We start from the raw sequence: 24,904 nt of genomic DNA on the forward strand, positions 1-24,904 counted from the left end.
GGTCTAGACCCTGCCCTTGATGACTTCCCAGTTCAATCAATGAGAGAACTAGAACATGACCACATGGAAAGATAACTGGCAGTAAAAGCTGGTTCATGACAACTGCCGAGTAAAAGAAAAATGGGAGATTGCCAAGAACTGTTGAGGGCTGCTAATGAACAGAGTTTGGAATGAAGAGACTAGAAGAATGATTTCAGTGAACAGCTGAAGTCTGAAATTCTTCGTGTATAAAATGAGGTGATTTGACCAGATGACCGAGTCCAGGTTTACCTTCCAGCTCTGAAAGGTTACTGTACTCTTATCACATAATTATAGTAATGACTTGATATTCACTGACTACCCCTTAAAAAGAATTTTCTTCTTCCTAATCATTATTAAAAGTAACAGCTTTTAAAAAGCTGTCAGTCCCCAAATAAGCAGTATTATCAAATTATTTTAAATATAAATATCCAAAACTGAAGGTGATATATCTCATAAGAGGGTTTAACATTTCATAAAAGAACTTGGACTAGAGGCTTCTTTTCTTTATGTCAGTTTCTTGCTGTGGCTTCCAAAATTCAAAACAGACTTTTAGACAGACATTTTTCAAACCTGAAAGATATATTTGAAATTATTAAATTTATTCCTGTCTGTGGACAGGAAGTGAATACAGTAAACCTGCAAAAGTCCATCACCATTATTAAAACACTTTTTCTTCTTTGTTCTTTTTAACTGTCATGGCTTTTATGTCCAGCAGTTACTGATGTCAAGTGCACAAATGTATTCTGAAGCCCAGCCAAAGTCTTTTTTTTAGTGTAACACTCAAAACAAGGCAAATATTGGCTTAGTTATGACACTTGTTGTTCTAATGCATTAATAGCCTATTGTTCACTGTGGTTGTCTCCACAAGATAATACCTTGAAAAACAGCGTTTCCTGGTAGGAAGTGAGTTCCCACTGTGCGTCACAGGGCCCTGGCCAGAGGCTGGGTGGGCTCTGAAGGAGAAACACCAGTCCCTTCTGGGACTGCATTACAGACCAGAATAATGACTAAACTTTTCTTCTCTCTCCCTTGTTCAGACGGCTTTTTTCTTCTGCTCAAAGTACAATCTCTTTGACTGATTTTGCTATCATCACAGGATGGTTTTTCTAAAATGATTTAAAATGTTTTATACAAAGTGTGTTCAACATCCTGTAGGCAGCAATATCCTGTATATTTCTAACTATAGTAAATTTCCTCAGTCATAAACACCACAATGGATGGGGTAACTTGACAAAGAAGGTATCAGGATGTGTCATCAAGACATACTGTGACCATGTTCAAGGTTCATTTCATACAAGCAATCATTTATACAAGCGATCATTTAAGTCATTAAGGTATCTGAGGTACAATAACTGCAACAGGTTTTTATATCTCAGATATACTTTAGTAGGCTAAAATTGAGGCTCAATTAGTCCAAGCATCGCAACTTTATTTCATTTAGAATTTGATCAGTGAGCAACCAGTGTTACTAACAGACCCACATACAGAAGGAGGTGCCTGCACAGCAATTGACAGAGCCCTAACAAGACATGAAGGCCCCCTTTTTAAGTAATGAAAACATGCTTTGTTCTCATCAATTTTCAGACTCAAACTTGAAGAAGTTTCTCTGTCCAATTCCCCTTACCAGTGGGTATCAGAAAACTCCAACAGTGAAAGAAATGAGAACAGCTGTCACTTCAGTAGATGCCAATGAGGCTGTCTGTGTCATCTAGGTAGTCCCACCATTTAATGCAGTGCTTGGGTCCTAGAAGGCCTTCAATACATTTTAATAAACTGCGCCCTATGTCAACTGATACAAAAATTAAAATGGAACACCAGTAGTATAATTATCTAACATTACTCGGATAATAAGACATAGCTCAGGTTTTAGAAAAGTATACTTATTCAAAGTATGCCGAGCTTTCTGCCAAGAAGCTAGGGTAACCAGTCCACAAATACACACAGACTCTCTACCTCCAGATCAAGATAATGTCTATCTTCCTGTTGAAAATACACAAATCAAATGGCGAAGTTCTTAAACCATTTTGCTTTCAGGTCAGCTGTCATTTGACAGAATTACAAGAATAAAACTGTGAAACAGGCAATGCTAAACAACCCATGTGTGATGCAGCAAAGGGTCCTGCTTCTGTTACTTTATAACTTTGCTGTGAAACTTGATAACTTTGCTGGCAGGGTAATAGTGTACAGTTCACCTCTAAGGCTGCTTCCTCAGCACCAAATCAGAAAACTTTAGCTATGTCAAGCAATATCAGTTTTAGCATTCAGTGAAACAAGAAGATGGATTAGAGGGCTAGAATGTAAAAACAATTTAAACAAGGGGGCTGAAGCCAAGTTTCAAAGCCCTTAGGATTAGCTTTGAATGGTTAGATTCGCTGAAAATTGCAAGGATCCATTTTAAAAACAAACATCACCTCACTTGGAATCTCTTCCTCAAGTATTCAAGCTTGATTAAAAAAAATTTGCTTTTATCTCTGGAATGGGTTTTATGCTTTTGAAATTGTAAAAAAAGAGAGTTTATGTAAAATATAGTCTAATGTTCAACTTCCCTTTTTTGATATCCTTAAACTTTCAAATAGCTTAGGCCATATGGTGGGTCAAATAAATTACAGACCACACAATATACTAAAGATGTTTTCAATTTAAATAACAGAAATTTCATATAATTTAGGTTATATAGCTTAAATCAATACTCCAACAAAAATACTAGGCAAATATTACAGTTGGAAGGAACATTAAAACTCATCTCTTCCAACCTTTCGTTTTATTGATGGCGTAACTGAGGAACAAGGCAGGGAGGTGATCTGCCCATAGTCTCACACTCAAGTTTCTGAACTTTGAACCCAACATTAACCTCATTAATCTGCTGAAAAATGACTCCCAGGGCAGTTCTTACCTACTCGTGGATGGCTGGGACAGTAGAGGCTTCCCTGTGATGTTCTAGAGGAGGAGAAATTGGTGAGGGTTTTTTCCATTTCCACACAGTACTATCATCCCTTTCCTGTAGCACCTGGGTTCTGGGTTCTGTCCCAAAGCGGAGGTAAAAGAGAAGACTAATAGCATAAATATATCTGATAGGGGAGAAAGGGAAAAACTGGGAAATAATCCAGATATCAAAAGATGTTATGCTATGAATAAAAGATGTTATGAATAAATTATAGTATATCTAGCTATATAATGAAGTACTATGTAGCCATTAAAAAGAATGATATGCAAGAATGAGGTGGATACATAATAGTATGCATAGTATAATTTTTTTGGCTTTAAAAAAATGTCACTCATATTCATAGGAATTTTCTGGGGAAATGAAGAAACTTCCCCCCACCGAGTGGGGCTCAGGAATAAGGGCAGGAAAGAGACATTTTGTTATATGCCCTTTGTACTGTTCATATTTTTACCACGTGCGTTTTTAAGTTATAAAAGTAACACTTTTCAGAAGTATATTAAAGCAGAGAAGGGAACTTCTGTACAGCCTTGGAAAAACTGGTGAGGAGGATAAAGATGGGGTCTAGTAAGGGTAATTGGTATTTTACATTTAATCTACATGACACATTATATCTAATTCCCCAGAAAAGACTTCCCAACGTTTTTGGTCATGGAACGTGTCTTAGTTTTTCACTAATACAGTCAGCATAAACAATATAAAATTTGTATAGCATACCAGAGTAAACAGAGGGGATTTGGGGACAGTTCTATAAAGCTTGGTGAAAAAAATTCACCCCATTTTCTTTATATTACATAATCATTATAAGAAAAAAATAAGTATATTACTGGGGATATTAACTGCTGACTTTCTATAAAAGCTACAAATAAAGTCTATTTAGAAAAATCTTCTAATATCAATATTTAGCAACAAACTGGCTGGCAAACTTTGCTCTAGAGCAACTGTAAACGTCTAAGAGTAACTGTATTCTCTTGCAGTTCAAAGGGACAGTAGAAATCATCTAGCTCAGTGGATGGAGATCAACATTTAAAAAAATAAAATAGAACAGAAAGTAGTAGTATTTTCTGTGCTATCAGAGAAATTTACTCCAGAGATTAAGTGGTGTGCATGTGGTGTATATATTGGGTCGTGATGCGAAATACATTGAAAAAAGTTTTGTTTTTTAATTTGCTGAGAGCGAGGGAAGCACTGATTTATTGTTCCACATGGCTGTTCTTGTATGTGCCCTGACGAGGGATCAAACCCACAACTCTGTCAGATCAGGATGATGCTCTGACCGAGCTACTTGGCCAGGGACAAGGAAAAGTTTCAAAGCCACTTACCGAAGGTGACACAACTAATAATTGTACATTGACTAAAGGAGATGTTTAATGAAATTTCTACACAACTCTTGTGACAAGAGGTTCACCTAGTTTCAACTTGAAAATGATTTCCTTGTTGAGGAGATGATTTACGTAGCTAATTGTACTGCTCAGATATAAAAGAGTAAATTTCCAATATTTCTGATATACATACATAATTTATTTAAAGCAAAGCTTTAGTTTTCATGTCATTTATAAGAATGATACTATGTTAGTATCTAAACATTTCCTCTCAATTCTAATATATTCCTTTTAGTGTTTCTGGAATAGGCATGTGTCTTTACAAAGAATATAAGGGTATTTTAAGCTGGAAGAGACCTTAAAGCACTAACCCAATTCCTAATTTTACAGGTGAAGAAACTATAGTGTCCAAAGAAATAGCCTCTTGATTCCCAGGCTAGTGCTTTTTTCTATGATACAATGACTTGACTTTATTCTCCCATCCTTATGATGTTAGAAAATTGCTAAACACAATTACTACGAAGTTACAAAGAGGAAGGTGAGGCAAGGAAATGCTAAGAAGTCTAAGTCCAAGACAGATGACACAATGTCACTCCTGCAAACTTTATTGAAATCTACCAATTTCAACATTCAGCTCTGATTTCATCTGGGGCAAGTGGTTCAACTTTCTTGTATGGAATGGGTGTGTCTACCCCACAAAAAGTACACAATGAACAACACGCACGAAAGGAAGAAAACAGTCAGTTCAGACATCACAAAGCACAGCCTCTCAACATGCCCAATTGGTCAGTGCATAATCAAACACTTCACAGGCATTTAAAACCCAGCTATAAACAAGAACCCCAATACACGAGGGGGAAAAAAGTCAGACCCCATTTGCAAAGAAAAATGTGCTGACCACAGGCCTCACTGAATAATAATAATTCTCCTGTAGTTCAACTTACCATTCACGTCACAAACTCTAGGAAGAACACAGAGGCACAGACAAGGCATGGAACAGAACTTTGCGCTGCAACCTTCCCCAACTCTTCTGACAAATACCCAACAGCAACAGGACAAAGCATCATTATGACAGAAATAAAGGCTCTTTAGATGCTGCCTTTTTTTCATTCAATGAACCCACTCTTACACACAAAGTTCATGCCATGATGTCTCGAAATACAGTCCTGCCAGATTATGCTATTAATGGGTCCAATAGATTCAGTGCAAAACACAACTTCGAATATTTTTATGTTAAATAATTAGCACATTTAGGAGACTACCAATATTTTCCTTAATTTAAACAAAGTCACCCCCAATGCAATAATAAAAAAAAAAATTCAGTAACTTGCTTCAAAAAAAAAAAGAGCAGACAAGTGAATAGGAAAAAAATTAAGTTGAGTGATAAAGCCACAGGCTCCTCCCCAAGAAGAATATTGCATGTTACTAGCACCTGGCACAAAATTAACCATCTATCTTATCTATGCTTCCCCCTAAGCTGTGTGCAATCAGTATTACAATAGACAATCCATTACTTACAAAAAAAATTGAAGCTGCTGTACATTTCTTAAGCTGGTTTCTGTGTGGCAATTCTGATGCAATGCTGCCCTAAAAATGAACTTTGTTTTAAACAGCGAGATATCCACAGTCAGTGCGGTTAGAGCAGGGTGGAGCCCACTCTGGGGGAAACAACACACCCAGGCAGACTGCAGTGAGAGCAAACTGCAAGTTAATATTGCCACAACATTTTTCAGGGCCTCTGAGTCAAAATTAATTGGTTAATCCTCCTTAAAGAAACGGGGGGAAAGTTTCTGTTTGTAGATCAGCTTTCCTGCCATGAAATGAAATACAGACTCTTTTTTTTTTTTTTTTTTTGAAGAAAGTAAAGATAAAATGCAAGGTAGGTCATAGAGCTCAATCAACAGAATAGAATGTTAGGTGGAAGGGAACTACTATAAAGGAAGTCCAACCACACCAACTTCTAAGTTTAGCAACAGCAGCTTCTACATTATCTCAAGGTGTTGGCAACACTGTTCACTCTAGAACTTTACTTTGGCCCATTTGCCAAAATAGGGGACTTGAACATGAACATAAGCATTACTTACCCTTCTCTATCAGTGCTCTAGTTCTCCTGGCAATTGGAGACAATGAAATCATTTTCTTATCAACTAACTAAGCAAAAATTGCCTTCAAAAATAAGGGATTTGATTTGTGGACTTTGGTAGAATATTGAAATGAACACATCAACTATTTTGATCAAAATCACTAACATGCATATTATACTTTGAAAAAAATTTGTGATCACCCACTTTTTAAAATAAATTCATGAGAAATCAATAATTTCTGATTTAATTTTTTAAAAATTTATTTCCAGAGAAGATACTCAGTAGGATGTCTACAATCTTTAATTGGTGTCTAAAATGATTTATCAGTTATCAAAACTGTTACCAAACATCTGATTATTATTCAAAGTGATTAACTCAATACTACTTTCTGAATATGCACATTCAGAAACACAACCAACAGTAACTTTTAATTGAACTCCTATAACTCATGAAATAAAAATGTTTCTCAGCAAAATACCCAAGCATGTAAAAAAAAATAAGCTATGTAATAATTTACATGGAATTTAAAACAAACAATAGAAAGGCTTTGGGGAAAAACCAGGAAAATGTTATTTTTAGTGACGCATGTTACATTACCCTCACCAACAGCTACTCCCTCACACCGGAACAATAAATCAGTCTGGAGTATTGACCATTCTGATATTTTGAGAGAGAGCCTAGAACACTCTCTTTCAGGATCCTAGGGAGGGGATGCTGACTGATCTAGCGTTTCGTTGAATTATGAGGTCACTCTTACTGTAAGATAAACCGACCCATTCCAAAATACTCCTTTCATTGTTCAAGTGCCTGATTTAATTACTTTTCAACCATATGTGTAATTATAAATCATGTGTTTGCTCTTCCCCAAACTGAACAACTCGGAGGTAGCAGTGTTAGATATTATATTTGAAGAATCCCATCTTGATACTTTTTGGATTTGCACTGCTGGAAATGTCTGTTTTCAAGTCAAACTTCACTTTCGCAGCTGCAAAGGAAATGACAAGAGAAGAAAAACACAGCCAATATATATCAGCAATTAATTCCATCCACAACTGCCCAGCTGTTTGTGCATGGAAGAATCAGCCTGTTTCCTTTTGGGGCTTTCACCACTGAAAATTGATACTGCACATTCAGAGACACAAGCTGTTTGTAACATGTCAGGAATGTGCACAAGATCACACAGAGTTGAAGAGACAAAATGAAATCCAGATCTAGTTTTCTTGGGACTTGCCAGTAATATTTCATAGCTTAAAAAAGAAAAAAAACCCATAAAACACCCCAAATCACAGAAAGAGCAAAATACATGAAAAAAATATTCTCTCTTCTGAATATCACCCTTCTAATAAAGAGGAAAAATCTGCCAATGACATCAGATTTAGTATCAAGAATAGACACTCTGATTTATTGGCACAGACCAGGTGTGACATTCTTAGGAATCCACATGCCCCTAGTACGTTAAGTCCAGCCAATACTTTTGGACTACATAGTTGCTTGCCCAATGTGTGGTTAGACCCTTAAAACAAATCCTTATAAACCTGAAAGTTGTTGGGAACCAACGCTTTCACCACAGTCCTGCAGAAAGGCAGGTTTTTCTTGGTTAGTTCAGACATCATTTGGAACTCATATACACCTGCCTGTTTCAGGGATTCATGTAAATTTACAGAACCAATCTTTTAGGGTAACACTCAAGCAATCAAATTTCTCCTTCTCCTCATCAGTTTTGTGGATTTTACATAACGTACTCTTTTACTGAGTGCTAGAGGCTTAACACCTATAGTATGGCTCAGGTACAACTCAAGAAGTATTCTATCCCCTTTTCTTCCTGCCCGCCAACTCCAATTTTATTTCAAATTCGTGTTGCATTTAAATTATAAAATGCCATTTTGTTGTTGTAGTCTCAACATTCAATATGTAACTTGTTTTCAGTATGTAGAATAACTTGTAAGTAATTATTGCTATGGAAACTAGAGAAAAATGACTTTTTAAAAAAGGATTTTATTTATTTATTTATTATTTTTAGAGACAGGAGAAGGATAGGAGAAAGAGAGAGGGAAAACATCAATGTGTGGTTACCTCTTGTGGGCCCCCAGCTGGGGACCTGGCCCACAACCCAGGCACGTGCCCTGACTGGGAATCAAACCAGTGATCCTTTGCTTTGCAGGCCAGCACTCAATCCACTGAGCCAGGGTGAAAAATGACATTTTTAAAATGAAATAACTCAAAACACATTTTGGCTATCTACTGTTTTTTTTTATATATACAAGTATCCCATAATTGAATTTATTGATCTAACGTAATTCATTGCTGACCCTTTTGCTGTACAAGAGTTCGGGGCTTAACCAGTGAAGAAAAGGTAAATTGCTCCAAATGTAAGAGCAACATTCTATAAGCTTCAGAATGAAGATGCTCTCAAGTGCCAGAACTCAAAGCAGCACAGTGAGAAACTGTCTGCAGCTAAAGTGCTGTGAAAGCACCCAGTGTGATTTGCTAAAGAAATCCAAGACATCTCAAATGTGTGACAGACTAAAAACAAAGCACAAAACCAAAAAAAGGCTACTTTCTTAACATCATCTGAGCAAGGGTATATTTGGAATGGAAGGAGGAGGAGAGAAGAGTTACATCTTTGGCTGATGGTGACACCAACTTCTAGAATTGTGACTGTCTGTGACTCAAACAGCCACAGGGATGAGCTCTGCTTGGCAAGCCTCAGTTCTGGGGGACATTCAGACTAGCTTGAATATTCAAGGAAACCTCCCAGCCTACAGGCTGGCTGAGGAAAGAAAAGGTGTCTCTGAGATATTTAAATTAGGTCACTTAAACTCGTGACAGTCTAACTAGAGGCTGGGGTGGCATTAACGAAGACCCTTCAAGAGCAGGAAGGTTGTCGATACAAAAAAGTCGACTCATTTTAAAAGCGATTTTCTCGGTGACAATTTATTACAGTAATAATTTTATATGTGTATTTATTTATTATTAAAAACTTTACATATCCAGCAAATTGGAAAGAATTTTAGTAAGAACCAAACCATGTAAGTACTATCTAGAGTCTATCATTAACATTGTATATAAAATAAGTATAGCCCTGGCTGGTACATGTAGCTCAGTGGATTGAACGCGGCGGGCCTGTGAACCAAAGGGTCACTGGTTCGATTCCCAGTCAGTGCACATGCCTGGGTTGCGGGCCAATAGGGGGCGTGTGAGAGGCAACCACACACTGCCGTTTCTCTCCCTCTCTTTCTCTCTCTCTCAAAATAAATAAAATCTTTAAAAAAAGAAGTATAGTACATTAACACTGTACTGTGTTTATTTATGGCTTTTTTTCTTTCGATATAAAATTTATATACAATGAATGTGGAAATGTACACTTGTGTAGCCCCAATTCCTATCAAGATATATGCATAGAACATCACCTTCACCACAGAAAAGTTCTCTCACGCCTCTTCCCAGGCAATCCCCTCTCCCACTTCCCCAGAGGCAATATTATTTTGATCTTAAAAGTTGGATTTAAAACAACTCCAAACAGTTATGCTTTTGCCACCCGTGCATTAGAACATTCTCCTCTACATCAAGTAACTTATACTTGGTTGCACAAAATGATCAGACATGAACAAAATAGATGGAGGAGCCTAAGAAGAAACCATAAAGTTAAAAGGAAGTGTAGCCTCATCTTTTCCAATTACTCTACTTCTCAGGTGAAGGAAATGCAACTTAGAAAGTTTGGCTGCCTGTACCAGTGATCCAACGGTCAGTAATTTATTGGCTGGGCCTAGTCTACGGCTCTTAGGCAGCAGCTCTGCACTTCATTTTACGATGAAAAGAACTGAGGCTTTGGAGATAATGCTGGCTCCGAGGACGAGCTCTCCCACTTACAGGCCATGCATCTTAAACAAGTTTTTTTGGTTTTGGTTTCTAAAACTCCTTTGACTCTCGGTGTTCTCATCTGTAAAAAACAAGAAAATCTGAACTCATAAAGCTGTGTGGATTAAAAGAGATAACCACTGCAAAGTGCCTGGCATGTAGTAAGTGATCAAAGGGAGGGAACATAGGAAGCGGAGGGAAAACCGGTAGTACAAGGCACAGTTCAAGAATATGTGCATTCACGCACTGCTTCCAAGGTTCTGTGCTGTCCTTACTCATTTTGTACGTGCAAAGAAAGTAACAGCAAAAAGCAAATAAAGCAGAATTCTTTACTCACTACTGAGACAAGCAGCTTTTTACATCTTAAAAAAAGGGCTACTTGTTTTCTGTTTGCCTTTCTACTATGACAGAACTGGGGAGGTAAAGGAGGAAAGCACAGACTTTTGACTTCGTAGAGACTATTTACAATCTATATACTTTTATCTTCACCCATCTTTTTATAAATGGCTCCCATTGCATAGCAAGATCTTCCTTTTATCCACAAAGTGAGAATTCAAGGCCCAGAATTCAAATGTAACCTACTTTCCTGATCTACTCTGAAAAAATTTCAAGCTCCTTCATCTGTGTCTCCATAATGCTTTAAACAACAGCATTCCAGAGCTCCTCATACCGGCTGGCTGTTTCCATGGGTTTCTCCTGCTTAAACGGGAGCACCTCTGTATTCCATGCCTAGCACTGTGGAAACCACCCATGTCTGCTGAATGGATATGCCTAGGTAATGGGTATTCAGTTCCAATCAAAGTAGGAGGCAAAAAAAACCACACAAAAAAACTATAGCTGAACACTCACCAGAAAGGAAAACAAAGTGTCAGAAAAATAGGGGCAGGGAGATGATCATAGGGCATATTAAAAAGCATGAAAACAAAAAGAGATTGAAAGCCAACTGTGTGCAAACTTCTGTGTTCGCATTGACGTGACTGCTGCTACGCAGCTGAAGTTCCGCTGGAATAAGGCACACTGCTTTTATATACTTTCCCGTGGACCACCCGCAACAACCCTATCACACAGTGCTGTTATGCTCCTTTCATAGAAAAGAATACTGAGATCCCAAAAGGTTAAACAAATAGGTCATACAACTAATGACAATGGAGATAAAAAGTAGAGAACTGATTTTTCATCACAAGTGATTTTCATATCAGGCTAATTTTATGCAGTGTGGAGAGGCTCTGGGTTAAAAAAACAAAACAAAGTAAAACAAAAAAACAGATAGTTGTGGGGCTTCCGAACAGTACAAGAGAGGGAGCAATCTCAAGGGGAGAAAAAAGGCCTGGATCAAACACAGACCAAAGCTGCGGTGGTAAGAGGTGTGTGTGTTCTCTATAGGAGCAATCATCACAGAACAGTCTGCCATCCTGGAGTTACAAAAACTAAGTCGGAGGGGGTCACAGAAACACAGGAGTGCTGAAGGGCAGCTCTTACTCTTTCATGGCTTTTTCCTTCCCAAATAATTGTTCTTGGAAGTGACAATACAATATGGGTAATTCCATGATAAAAATGCTGTCCCTGGTGCTCATGCTCCAGAAGATGAGAGCCTCACCAAGCTGGTGAAATGCAACTCTTGTCTGTGGGCATCTCTGGCCACATTCTGTAATTTCCTATTTAGGAATACCCTGGTTTTGCCTCCCTTACAAGATGGATTTGTGAAGGAAAGCCTCCACCCTGAAGTTTAAAGCCTCAAATCCCACAGTCCTCTGGCTTAACTCCAACACAGCACTGATGACACATTGACTCCCAACTGTCTGTTCACTGGTGTGAGCAACTAGAGAACAGGACTTCTCAGGAACTACCTAGTACAGAGCACGTTCAAAAAGTATTATGGATGATAAATGAATGATGTCCTTGGCTTATTTAGAATTTGATAGATGGTTATTTGTTAAAAGAAGTAACCCAAGATTTAAAGAAAAAGCAATTACAAAAAAGGCAAAGTTAGGGATAAGTGAAATATGGTTAGAGTTCAAACAGGTTTTCTTCTGGATAAAAAGAAAAGCTGCTCTGCCTGGTGTGGCTCAGTGGATTGAGTACCAGCCTGCAAAACAAAGGGTCACCAGTTCGATACCCAGTCAGGGCACATGCCTAGGTTGCAAGCCAGGTCCCCAGTAGGGGGTGCGTGAGAGACAATCACACATTGATGTTTCTTTTCCTCTCTTTCTTCCTCTCTTCCCCTGTCTAAATATAAATAACTAAAATCTTTTTTTAAAAAACTGAGGTTGAAATTCAATAAATCGTTAGGTCAGAGGATTAGGCATGATCCCCATTTAAAACAAATTATTAACTAAACTAGTGAGCTTTTATTGTACCTGAAAGTTGCCAAACTTGAAGTGAAAAAACAGTATGTGGCTTTGACTCTACCATGGCATAATACTTCCAAAAACAACATATTTTATTAACCATCTCTTAAAGGAAGGCAAAAACTACATTAAACAACAGAAAAAACTACAGAATAAAAAGTGAAGAGTATTATGTATCTTTTATTAAAAAATTGGATTCACAAATAATTTCTGCATTGGAAAAAAGTCCAAAAATGGAATGGAAAACAAGTAAGACTAAAATGCAATATGAGCCATAACATATGAAAACATTTATGACACATGCAATCTTTTGTTAAATTATTACTTTTGTGATATCCTCTGGTCAAGATGGCAGTGTAAGTAACTGTGGTACTCGAACCCTCCCACGACTACAGCAAAATTACAACTACAGAACCACCATCATTCAGAACCACCTGAAATCTAGCTGAACAGAAGTCCTATATGTAAAGATATAAAGAAGTCACATGGAGACTGGTTGGAAGAGCAAAGATGCAGAATGGGCTGCTCCCACAGCTATGTGGTAGATAAAAATTGGGAGGGATATGCCAGCTGCAAAGGTGCCCCCTGAGTAGTAAAAGGTCCCAGCCCCACATTAGGCCCCCTGGCTAGGGTTTCAGCCAGGTAGAGAAGTCCTTGTAACTTCTGGTTGTAAAAACCAGCAAGGATTGTGACTGAGAGATAAAGGGATTCTGGAGTTCCGGGTGTTCCTCTTAAAGAGCCTGCACAAGGACTTAACTCACACTCACTCGCCCTGAGCTCTAGCACTGGGGTAGCAGCTAGGAAAGCCAGGGACACAAAGGGGAGGAACTAAACTGTCTGACCTCAGGGGGAGGGCTGGAGGGGTAGCTTTCTCCCCGAGAGAAGTGCTGGCATGGCCCTTCGTTCACTGCAAAGTCCTCTCCCCACAGATCTGCTAGGCTGGCGCCATATCTGAGTCTCCAACAATCTGACTAATCCTAGTTGCCCTACTCTGGTGATTCTCTGAGATCTGCCCCACCTAATTTATGTGCCCAATCTAAGCTGTTTCCTGGGGCTTTTCCACACGAACTGCCTGTCTTGGTTCATGCTTCAGACTTTCCTAAAATCTCTCAAGCAAGCAGCATCTCAACATAGTGTGCCCATACCTCTTGCTAAGTGGCTCCAGGTCTGGCAGTAGTGTTAGCTGACCTTGGATTGCAGCTTGGCCTCTCCTGGGCACCTTCAAGCCCAGCACAAGTAACCGCTATCTGAAGATCACTTTGGAGCTCAAGCTGGGTGGCCCTGGGGAACACACAGGTGGCAGCTGACCCTGGCCTGCACCTCCTGAGAGGCCCCACAACCACCTCCACAAGCCACACCCTCAAGGGGTGGACTTGGTAGGCACCAGAGCCCCACTGAAGTAAGTCCTGCTCTGTGGGGTCAGGCCCTGCCCAGCTGACCCTCCATGGTGGTAGCAGCCAGTCCTTGCAGCAAGTAGGCCTGGGGATAAATCCCTTCTGTTAACATGCCAACAGTAATTAAGCTACAACAGAGGTGGGTGTAAACAGCCCACATGAGTGGGGGTTGGTAGGGAGGGGGTGCACCTGGAGTGCACAGCTCAGGTGACTAGGGACTCTGTGCTACCGGACCCTACAGAATACCTACCACATGAGGCCACTCTACCAAGCCCAGGAGATGTAACCGCTCTACTGAATACGTAGAAACCAACAAAGGAAGGCTGACTAAATGAAGAGACTAAGAAACATGTCCCAAATGAAAGAGCAGAACAAAACTCCAGAAAAAGAGCTAAACAAAATGGAGACCAGCAATCTACCAGATGCTAAGTTCAAAACACTGGTTAGAGGATCCTCAATGATCTCAGTGAGAACATCAACAAAGGGCTGGAAAACATTAAAATGGAACTAGAAAATACAAAAAGGAACCTGTCAGAAATGAAGAATACATTAACTGAAATGAAGAATACATTACAGGGAATCAACAGTGTAGTAGATGAAGCAGAGGGCAAATCAGAGGTTTGGAAGATAAGGAAGCAGAAAAGACCCAATCAGAACAGCAAAAAGGAAAAAGAATCAAAAAAAAAAAAATGAGGACAGTGTAAGGAGCCTCTCGGACAACTTTAAGTGAACCAACATTCGCATCACGGTAGTGCTAGATGAGAGAGTGCAAAAAATTGAACCTATGTGAAAAAATAGTAAGAGAAAAATCCCTAACCTGGTGAAGGAAAAAGACATTAAGCCCAGGAAGTGCAGAGTCCCAAACAGGACCAACCTAAGAGGCCCACTCCAAGACATATCATAATTAAAATGCCAAAGGTTAAAGACAAAGAAAGAATCTAAACAACGGCAAGAGAAAAGCAGTTAGTTACCTACAAGAGAGCTCCCATGAGATTGTCAGCTGATTTCTCAACAGAAACTTGGCAGGCCAGAAAGGAATGGCAAGAATATTCTAGTGATGGAAAGTAAGAACCTCCAACTGAGATTACTCTACCCAGGAAAGCTATTATTTAGAATCTAAGGACAAATAAGGAGCTTCCCAGACAAGAAAAAGCTAAAGAAGTTCATCACCACCAAACCAATATTATGTGAAATGTTAAGAGTTTTAAAAGAAGAAAAAAAAGATAAAAAATAAGAATAATAAAATGGAAATAAATACATATCTGCCAACAACTGAATCTAAAAAACAAGTAAATGAACATGCAGAACAGAAACAGACTCACAGATATGGAGAACATTTTGAAGGTTTCCAGATAGGAAGGTGGTTGAGGTGATGGGTAAAAAAGGTGAAAGGATTAAGAAGTAAAAGTTGGTAGTTACAGAGTAGTCATAGGGATATAAAATATAGTATAAGGAATATAGTCATAATATTGTAGTAACTATGTATGGTGTCAGATGGTTACTAGATTTATTGGGGTGATAATTTAGTAAGTTACATAGAGTCTAATCACTGGGTTGTATACCTGAAACTAATATAACATTGTGTGTCAACTGTAATTGAAAATAAAAAATTATTTAAAGTAAAAAAAAAATGTATTACTTTTACCTTGATTGGCTCTAAGGGCATAGGACCGTGTAGGCATTTTGTAATTGTTGCTTTTTCTAAATATGAGACAAAATCTTAGTTTGGACAAATATGTTTCACATTTCAAATAATCTTCCCAGTAAAGACAAATACCAAAATTTTTTAAATCTTGGGAAATTTAAGTATTCTCACCCCCCAAAATTTAAGTACTTACCTCTAAACACTGCTGTAAAATAGGTAGGTGGCCAAGCTGACAAGTCACATGACTTAAAGGACTGACTTCTCCAACATGACTTACTTCTCCAACATCAAGTTCTAGAACATGGGCTGCCTCTCCATGGTGAGAACCACATTCCAGCCTCTAAAACTAATGCTTTGAGTCCCCAGATACTATCATAACCTATTTCCCACAGGGCAAGAGACAGGTTTAGAAATTTCCTCCCCATCTTCACTCCCATTCCGTAACCCTTCCAGTTCCACCTGCCCTCAGTGAAATTATTTTTGGATGGTTGGTAGATTTGCCACCTTTCTATTTTCGCAGGCATGACAGGAGGTTTAATTAAAATGAAAACAAACATAAAAACAGAAATGGGCTGTAAACACGTCTCTTCTTTGTATTTTAGGGGCAGTTAAGTTTACTGTATCACACTTTCTGCCTAAACTATTACTAAAGTTGGAGAATAACTTGTTCTGTGCCAAATCTATGGGTCTACTGATTTTAATCCACTCTGATTTTAGATTTAAAAATTTTACCTTTAAATCTAAGTTGGTAAGTCAATTCATCAACAAATCTTTCTACTTTCTGCTTAAGTTCATTTATTCTTTGAGCAACAATTCATTCAACACGTATTATGTGCTACAGTTGAGGGGTGGTATAGTCGAGAATGCAAAAAATGGGTGAAACATTATCCCTGATCTTAAGCTAACAGCAGCTTAGTCAATTAAAGGAGAAGGGAGACTGCTTCTTAAACAATTACATAGCGCACTGTGTTACTGTGTTATAATACATGCATTACAGACTCAGTGAATAGAGTCAATTTGGCAGGTTCTGAGGAAGTTATAATTGGAGCTTGGTCTTAAAATGATGAGTAGGTATTTGGGGGAGAGGGTGGTATGTACAACCCTGGCAGAAAGATATGCAAAAGCAACATACTTCTTAATAAACTGGTACTTTAACACATGGCTTTAAATAAAAGGACCATACATTGCAACTAATACAAAAGGGAAATCAAAATTGTCACTAGTTAACAGCTTACAGTGGTTTGTATAATTTAAGCTACAGGAACCCTACAATCTACTAGCAAAGCACACTGTTGTGTCATACGCTTTTGCTTTCACCCTAATTTTTACTTGTATGCTAATTAAAAAAAACTCAGAAGCCATTTATATCTTTTTTTGGAACAATGCTTGTTTATACTGCCCTAACCCAATCAATGACTTAGAAATAATTAAAGTCAATTATCTTGAAGCCATTGAAACTATAATCTGTCACCACTCATCATCAGAGAAGGAGTATAAGAATGTGCTAGGTTGATACCAAGGTCAAAAAACAAAGGCATGGTCAACCTGTAACACCAGTACTTTGGGCTCAAATACTTAAAAGTACAAGTGCGGCAGATTTAATGAGAGGGGCTGGGAAGAAAAAAGAAAAACAGAACTAATCACCAAGCACTGTATTTGTAAGACACCTAAATTCTCAAGCTCACTGGCCCAGAAAGATGTTGACCCATATAGAAAGGTTACTTTTGGGGATTGGAAAATTGGGCTAGTCTAATGAAAGGTGAAAAGGACGCCATGTCAAATTGCTGAGAACAGATAACCCTATTACTGTTCAAGTTACTACTACTGATGTGAAAATGCCAAAAAAAACCCCTAAAACAGAGAAAGACAGTATTATTTATATTGTGAATTCTTTACTCTAAAGATGCCTCGCCAAGTTCTTTTAAATAATAATCTCCCTTGCATTTAATATATTATATTAGGATACAGCCAACTTTTTAGAGCAAGTATTTACATAAAGCAAGGGCCATCTGTACTTTATATTCATGAATTCACATCTATAATACCTAATCTCTGACAAAACAAAAGAAAGAAAAAAACCTCTGCAAAATCTTCAGATTGTGGGGTTTAATCCTCATGTAGGAATTCCTCAATGAAACATGTATCTTTGGACAGTGTATAGGTCCCTCAGAATATTTAAAGAAAAGGAGAAGAAAAAACAACTCAAAAGAACTGCTCTTAAGCCTCTGAGAGGAAGGTGACTGGAGCAGAACAAAAACTGGGTGGAAGGGGGAAAAGGAGGAGCTAAGAAAGCAGATGAAGAGGCAGCGGCAAGGAGCCCAGAGTGGCTAGAGATAAGGAGGATCAAGTTACTCCCGCAGCAGTCTGAGGCCGGCACACCCACGGGGAGCTATGTGGCTTATTTCAAGGGGGTGGAAACTGTGAGCAAGTGAACAATTTTGGTTTTGTTTAACTGAAAGGTTGTACAATCCCACAAATGGGAGAAGGAAAAAGAAGGGATGTTTTTTCTAATGTAGAAAAAGTTAGGATGTAATAAATGGCTATCACTTTAAAATATTAAGTGAAAAAAGAATATGTATATTAAAATGAAAATTTGAGAACTTTGAGGAAAAACACTGTAAAGTCCATGTAAACCCAGAGCAGCAGTATTTACTGATTGTAGGGAAAGCTTTTTATCCTGCGGACTCTGCATCCTCTGAACAACAAGATCACCATAAAGCACACTGACAAGAATTTGGAGGTATGTGGATCACTGTAAAGTTTTTCTTCACTCCAACTTTCAATTTGGCAGCTTATAGAAACAATTCTCAATAGCTAAGTTTTTAAAACTTACTCCAAGATAAGCAGGACTATGACTCCAGTGGGCTATTTCCAAGTTGCCAAGCCATTAATCTGAAACAGCTCTCAACCTCTTTAAACTGATTCCTGCTGGTCCAATATAATAAATGATACGACGTTTAAAAAAAAAAAGGGAGTGGGAGGAGAGAAAGAAGGCCTAAACTAGTATCTTTGGAGATGCTATTAAGTTTGGGATTGGGGGGGGAAGACTGAAAATGGGAAGCAGTAAGTTAACATACATCTACTGCTATATTTTTCAATCATGTGGCTAAAAATCACTGAAAGGGTTTGGAAAGGCCTTCTGCCAGAAGCAAATTACTTTCTTCAATTTTAAGTTTAACAGTTATTCATTACCTTTGCAACACGCCACCAGAAATGAAAGCAGGAAAAAAGTATTGCAAACTTTTTGTGGATGATTTAGTGTATTAATCAAATCTTGTTCGTTCTTGTACGCATTCGTTAGTACCTTCCTACAGAACTGGAAAAAGGACACTGTACATTCAGCAAGTGTTGGCCTTTGCTATGACACAAAAGTCAAGATGTACCTGATAAACCCGTACTCATCAGTGTTCTTAGAAGTCAGAACAGAGCAGCCAGCTGTAGCACTAGGATTCCGACTCAGTTTAAAAACAAAAATTTGTAGCTAGGGCTCCAAAGAGGAATCTAAACATGCATACCTTTTAATATAAAGTCATTCTATGGATCATATCATTACTAAAAGATATTCAATAAATACTCAATTGAGTAATTTAAAAAAACCTAGACATTTAATTGCATCACAAACAATATAAACAGCTTAAAATTTATGCAAGAATCATAGTTAATTTACTAGGATGAGTAGGATCAGAAGTAAAAAATGAAAGTTGCCTGGTTTCCTAAAATGATGAGCTCAATGCTGTGAAGAAAAAATTGCTAATTTAGAAACCAGGTTTTCTTCAAGACACCAGTTACAGGGGTAGATAGGGGGTTGTTATAGCCCCCCAACACACACAAAGTCAGAGCCTTTGAAAGTTCAAAGGTAGACAAAAGAAAAAAATCTGTTCACCAACAGATGGAATTAAAAAAACAAACCAAAAAACCTTACGTCTTTTCCAAAATGCTGAGTGGGGGAAAAAAAGTCTCCCAAGAATCTGTAACCATAGGCTGACCTCCCAAGAATCTAGAATTTGAATTTACATACCAGTATGGTCCAGCAAACCCCAACACACGAGAGTAACACAAGGTGGTGTTAGGTTGGTAGCACCCCCCACCCCCACCGCCCTCCACCAACACCTGGTGAAAAGGAAACATAAATCCTGTCTGGAGAAAGGTGCTCTCAAAACAGGCTGCGTAAGGACTCCCGCAGATAAAGCCTGACAAGTTCCAAAGTCAGAATCACAAAGCACATGAGTAAAGAAACCACATGAAACGAAGTCAGTAGGAACAACAGAGAGCAGAGGAGAATTTGGCACCTTCCCTCCCAATCCCCCAGAACTGCAAACAATGTAATATTGACACACAGAATGTAAAATAAGTATTTTTTACAATGTTCAAAACCCTTAAAGACAGAATTAAAAGCATGAGAAACAAGATGTTATAAAGGAATACCAGGAAATTTGAAAAGTACTGACTATAATAACTGAAAAAAAAGAATACATTAAACAGGAGATTAGACCCAGTGAAAAGAGATTAAACTGGAATATAGACTTGAAAAAAAAAAAAAAACCCAGCCAGACTGAAGCACAGAGAGACAAAATAATTTTTTTTAATAAAATAAAATAAAAAAGAGACTAAGAGACAGGAGAAAGAAGGTTCAACATACTTGAGGCTCCTCAAAGAGATAATGGGGGAAAGGTCATACTGAGGAGATCATGGCTAGGGATTTTCTAGAGCTTTTCATTGATGAATCGCCCATAAAAGATTGACAATTAGATTTGTAATAGACTTCAAAAGTAAAAGTAAAAGTTGTAAGACATAGAAATAATATCAAACAAAACTGTCTTTTAAAAGTAAAATAAAACATTGCCTCACTAGAGTTCTACAGGCACATTAAAGGAACTTTCAAAGGATGAATTTCAGAAAAAAATGGAAAGAACTGAGATGAGTGAGCAAAGATATCGGTAAATGAGTAATTTTAAAAATATTCTATAAAACTTTAATAGCAATAGTAAATGTAGGGGGTTGAGAGGTAGAACTAAAGTGCTGTTCAGTAGTATCATATAAAAGGGAATGGAGAATAAGAGTTAAAGTGTTTCAAAGATCCTTGTACTGTTCAGAAGGGGGGAGAGAGCTATTAACTTTAAACTGATACAACTTTAGTCTGATAAAAGATTATCCAGAATATATTATAAAAACCACTAAAATAAATAATAATATAAAAAGACAACCTAACTCTGCCTATTAGTAAAAGATCTGAACAGGCACGTGGCAAAAGAGGACATCCAAATGCCCGATAGATACATGATGTGGCCACCATCATCAGCCGTCACAGGGAAGCACAAATTAAACCACCCTGAGATACTGCCATCTACCTACCAGTATGGCTGAAATGAAAACAAAAATAAAAACTGTTAATACCAAGTACTGGCAAGGATGTGGACCATCTGGAACTCTTAAACACCACAAGTCCTTATGTCAATTAGTACAAATACTTTGGAAAACTGACATACCTACAAAAGCTAGACACACACATTCCCTGTAATCCAGACACTCCGCTCCCAGGAATACACTCAAGAGAAATGAAAATATGTGAACACACAAACATGCACCAAAATGTTCACAGTAGGTTTATTTTTAATACACAAACCTGCTAAACAATCTGAGTGTTCATAAAATGGATTACACACAATAATGAAAAGAACTATTGTTACATGCAACAACATGGATGAATTTCATAGAAAAAAAAAACAGCAAAAGAAGCCAGATGCAAAAGAGAAGATGCTGAATGATTACATTTATATAAAACTCAGAAGAAGGCAACAGTAACCTAAGTCAGCATTACGGCCACATTCCTGGAAGGGGCAACGTCTGAGAAGGCACATCAGGGTGTTTCTGGTGTTCATTTCTTGATCTAGGTGAGGTTACACAGGGTGTTCACTTTATATTTATCAAGCTGTATCTCATGATTGGTGCACTTTTCTTAATGTATGTTAAACTCACATTTAAATGTTTATCTGAAAAAATTAAAATTAAGGTAATCTAAAAGAGAAAAAAAAAACCCTTTCTTTTTCTTTGGCAAGAGCGTATAACTTGATGCCATCTTTTTGGTTGGTTAGTTTAGCTCTCCAAAAACATTATTAAATCCTCTTTCTCACAAAGCCAAAGCATTTTCCTAATCTAAACTCTTATAAGAAATAATGCAAGTTCTCTTACATGTTAAGTCACATACTTCCTATAAAAACAAGAACAAAATATGTAATCCATATAGTTTTAACTACTCACTCAGCATAGTAAATTAAGAGATTCTCAAACAGAGAATTTAGGTCTCAAATCAGCATACTATGTACTCCACTCTCTATATTAATTATGCAGTGGATGATCGAATTGTACAGTGTAGCTTAAATGATCGCAATGTTCAATCACTGTGGCCCGCAGCAATACTAAAGTATCACTATGTTCCACCATCTCAATGCATGCAACAGCTCCTCCCATCTTCAGATCCTGATGCCATTTTTTAGTGATCAGAAACATTCCCAACTTGTTCACAAAACATTTAAAGATAAATTAGGCCTCTTAGTTATTAAAAATATTAAGACATTGTTCAAAACTAAGTAATTATGTAAAATGAAAACAAAAACACTGCATGTAATCATTAATGCACAGCAAATAACCAGGAATTCTTGTTCCCCCTTTATCACATTCTCTCATGAGTTAAGACTCTGAAATTTCTGTTCAAAACCAACATATTTATTTCAGTGTTACACAATCTTACCCTGTAATAAGAGAATTTTCTAGATTCTTACTGTACAGAAACTTTACATTCATGCTATCCTACTTTTGCCTAACACTGTTTTATGTCACAGTGCAAGAATCTGATGGAGAATGTGATACGGAGTCCTATCTTTTGGCAGAATGCTACTTTCAGAAGTTATTGAAGAACAAAGGCTTGGGGGAGCATTCCTAGGGGGAAAAAGATTTAATCTCATTCACTAACTAAAATTGCTATCTTTTTGGAAATTTTTGTGGGTATACTTCATGCTTTCAAGGTCTATATTCTCAATAGTAAAAATCTAAGAGTAACCAGAACTGGATTCTCCAGTTCCAATTCTAATTCATAGCATGATTTTGGCCAAGTTACTCTCTCAGCTTCAAATTTCTAAACTGCAAAAGAGGGGATAGAACTACATTCCCTCAGAGATTTCATACAATGCTGAGCATATTGAAGGATGCATCTCAGACTAGAAATTTACATGGATGATTATGCTCAACAGATAAAAATAACACAGCAACACAAAAGAAAAGCAAATATTGGGTTGGCCAAAAAGTTCGTTTAGTTTTTTCCCCTTACGATGGCCCTTGTAGCACTTAGTTATCTTTAGCTTTATTCAAAACAATTTTGTTAGGCTATATTGTGACAACTGTCCTATTGCGTGCATTTTAAAAAAACATCAAAATTGGTAAATTTTTGTGTAGCCATTTTAACACTGAAGATGGAAGAAAATAAGCAGCATTTTTGGCATATTATGCTTTATTATTTCAAGGAAGGGAAAAACACAACTGCAATGCAAAAAAAGATTTGTGCAGTGTATGGAAACGGTGCTGTGACTGATCAAATGTGTCAAAAGTGGTTTGCGAAGTTTTGTGCTGGCGATGTCTCGCTGGATGATACTTCACAGTCAGGCAGACCAGCTGAAGTTGATAGAGATCAAATCAAGATAATAATTGAAAAAAATGAACATTATATCACGTGGGAGATAGCTGACATATTCAAAATATCCAAATTAATAAAGTTATTGGTGAAAATGAAAAATGTCTCTTATTAAAGTTCTTTTAGTTTTTTCCAATAGTTAATTCTTTATTAGCCAGTGTTATGGTAGGTCTCCAAGCAAAGGGATATATTATTCCTCTATAAGCACCTAGATTTCTCATCTGTGTATTTCAGCTTTTACATGCACCGTAAGAAGAGTTTACCCTGTAGTAAACATAGCACCAATTTGCTTCACTCCTTACAAAAGTACTTCTTGAAGCTATTCTCACTGTGTTCCCAAAGGAAGGCTGACTACAATCAATCCTCCCACCTAGGCAAGTAGCCACAAGAGAAAAGGAAAAACCGTTTCAACCTTTTCTAGACTGTGTGGTACCAATAACAGTGAGTATCACTGGATAAATCAATCCATAAGCCCCCATCCACTACCTACACTGTCAGGCCATTGGTGTTACTTGTGTCTGCTTCGGCTGTAGTCTTTGTCCTGCTGCATGAGCCTCACCATTTGGAACACCGAGGCTTCATCCATTTAAATCAAACAGGTCAACTGGTTTACCTTCTCTCCGCCTTTCATATAATATATAGTGTATCTTTGGGAATAATTGACACTAATATAATAAGGGAGACAACTGCGTTTTGTCCAAGCAGACAGCTCAGGCTCATCAACGTCTAATACAGCTGAAAGGACCTTAAAGGTCATCTAGTTCAATTTTTTCATTTATGAGAATTCAGAGGTGCCTAAGGGTGTTCCCTAAGGTCACATAGAAACTTTATCTCCTAAATTCAGGCCAGTATTCTTTCCATTCTATCAAAGTCAAAGTTGCCACTTTGAAAAGAAGGCTGAAATTGTAATCCTCTCCCCATGAAACACATTCATTGTCATTCCTCTGTATCATCAATGAAACATTCACATCAACTGAGATCATGAAAAACATCTCCAAGCTATATGTCCAATGCCAAGAAATGCACTGATGTGAGCAACCTACTGGTGTATCAGGCTTAAACAGACATCAGAGTATAAAACAGGAAAGAAGGAAGTTAGGAAGGAAGGGTGAGTTCTGGGTAATTAATATTGTTCCAGTGGTAATCAAAGATGTTGAGGATGGTTGTTCTAAATCTTTGAGAGAGAATAAAATGGTGGAACTGTTAGGATACAGACCAAGTATTTGATCCTTTGTAAAGGCATTGCATGGTTTTCAGAAGAAACAAAAGTACTTCAATTGTGGCACTAGTCTAAAACATCCAAATGCTCTTGGGACCTACTTTTAAAAATTTGTTCGGAAGGGGTTTTCCCTTGTCATTCAGTTTTTACAGCACACATACCCCGTATTTAATTCACTCTCTGCCTATACCCTAGTATTTAACCATTGTTCACATCCTCATCTGGGCATATATCCAACCTCTTGCTCCATGAAACACTGGAATAAACTTTAATAAATTATGAAATTAGAAAAATTAAATGAACAGGATGGAAAGCAAGTACCTTTTCACACAAAATACAGGATACAGCTGTGATCTGTCAAGCTTTCAGGACTATCTCTTTAGCTACA

At 37.7% G+C, this 24,904-nt stretch overlaps 1 protein-coding gene across 4 annotated transcripts in view; it reads right to left on the reverse strand.

The window, feature by feature from the left end:
* Positions 1-24,904, reverse strand: part of ADD3 (adducin 3) — a 127,063-nt gene that overhangs the window by 51,839 nt on the left and 50,320 nt on the right. Inside the window, exon 1 of one of the 4 annotated variants that reach the window (XM_024555647.3) lies at positions 5,803-5,922. The exons of the other annotated variants lie outside the window; for them this stretch is intronic. The gene's annotated coding sequence lies outside the window, so the exon portion shown is untranslated. Of the gene's footprint in view, positions 1-5,802; positions 5,923-24,904 lie in introns of those variants that run through there. 4 annotated transcript variants of the gene reach the window in all.

The sequence above is a fragment of the Desmodus rotundus genome, chromosome 4 (assembly GCF_022682495.2).
Source record: "Desmodus rotundus isolate HL8 chromosome 4, HLdesRot8A.1, whole genome shotgun sequence".
Taxonomy (NCBI): Eukaryota; Metazoa; Chordata; class Mammalia; order Chiroptera; family Phyllostomidae; genus Desmodus; species Desmodus rotundus.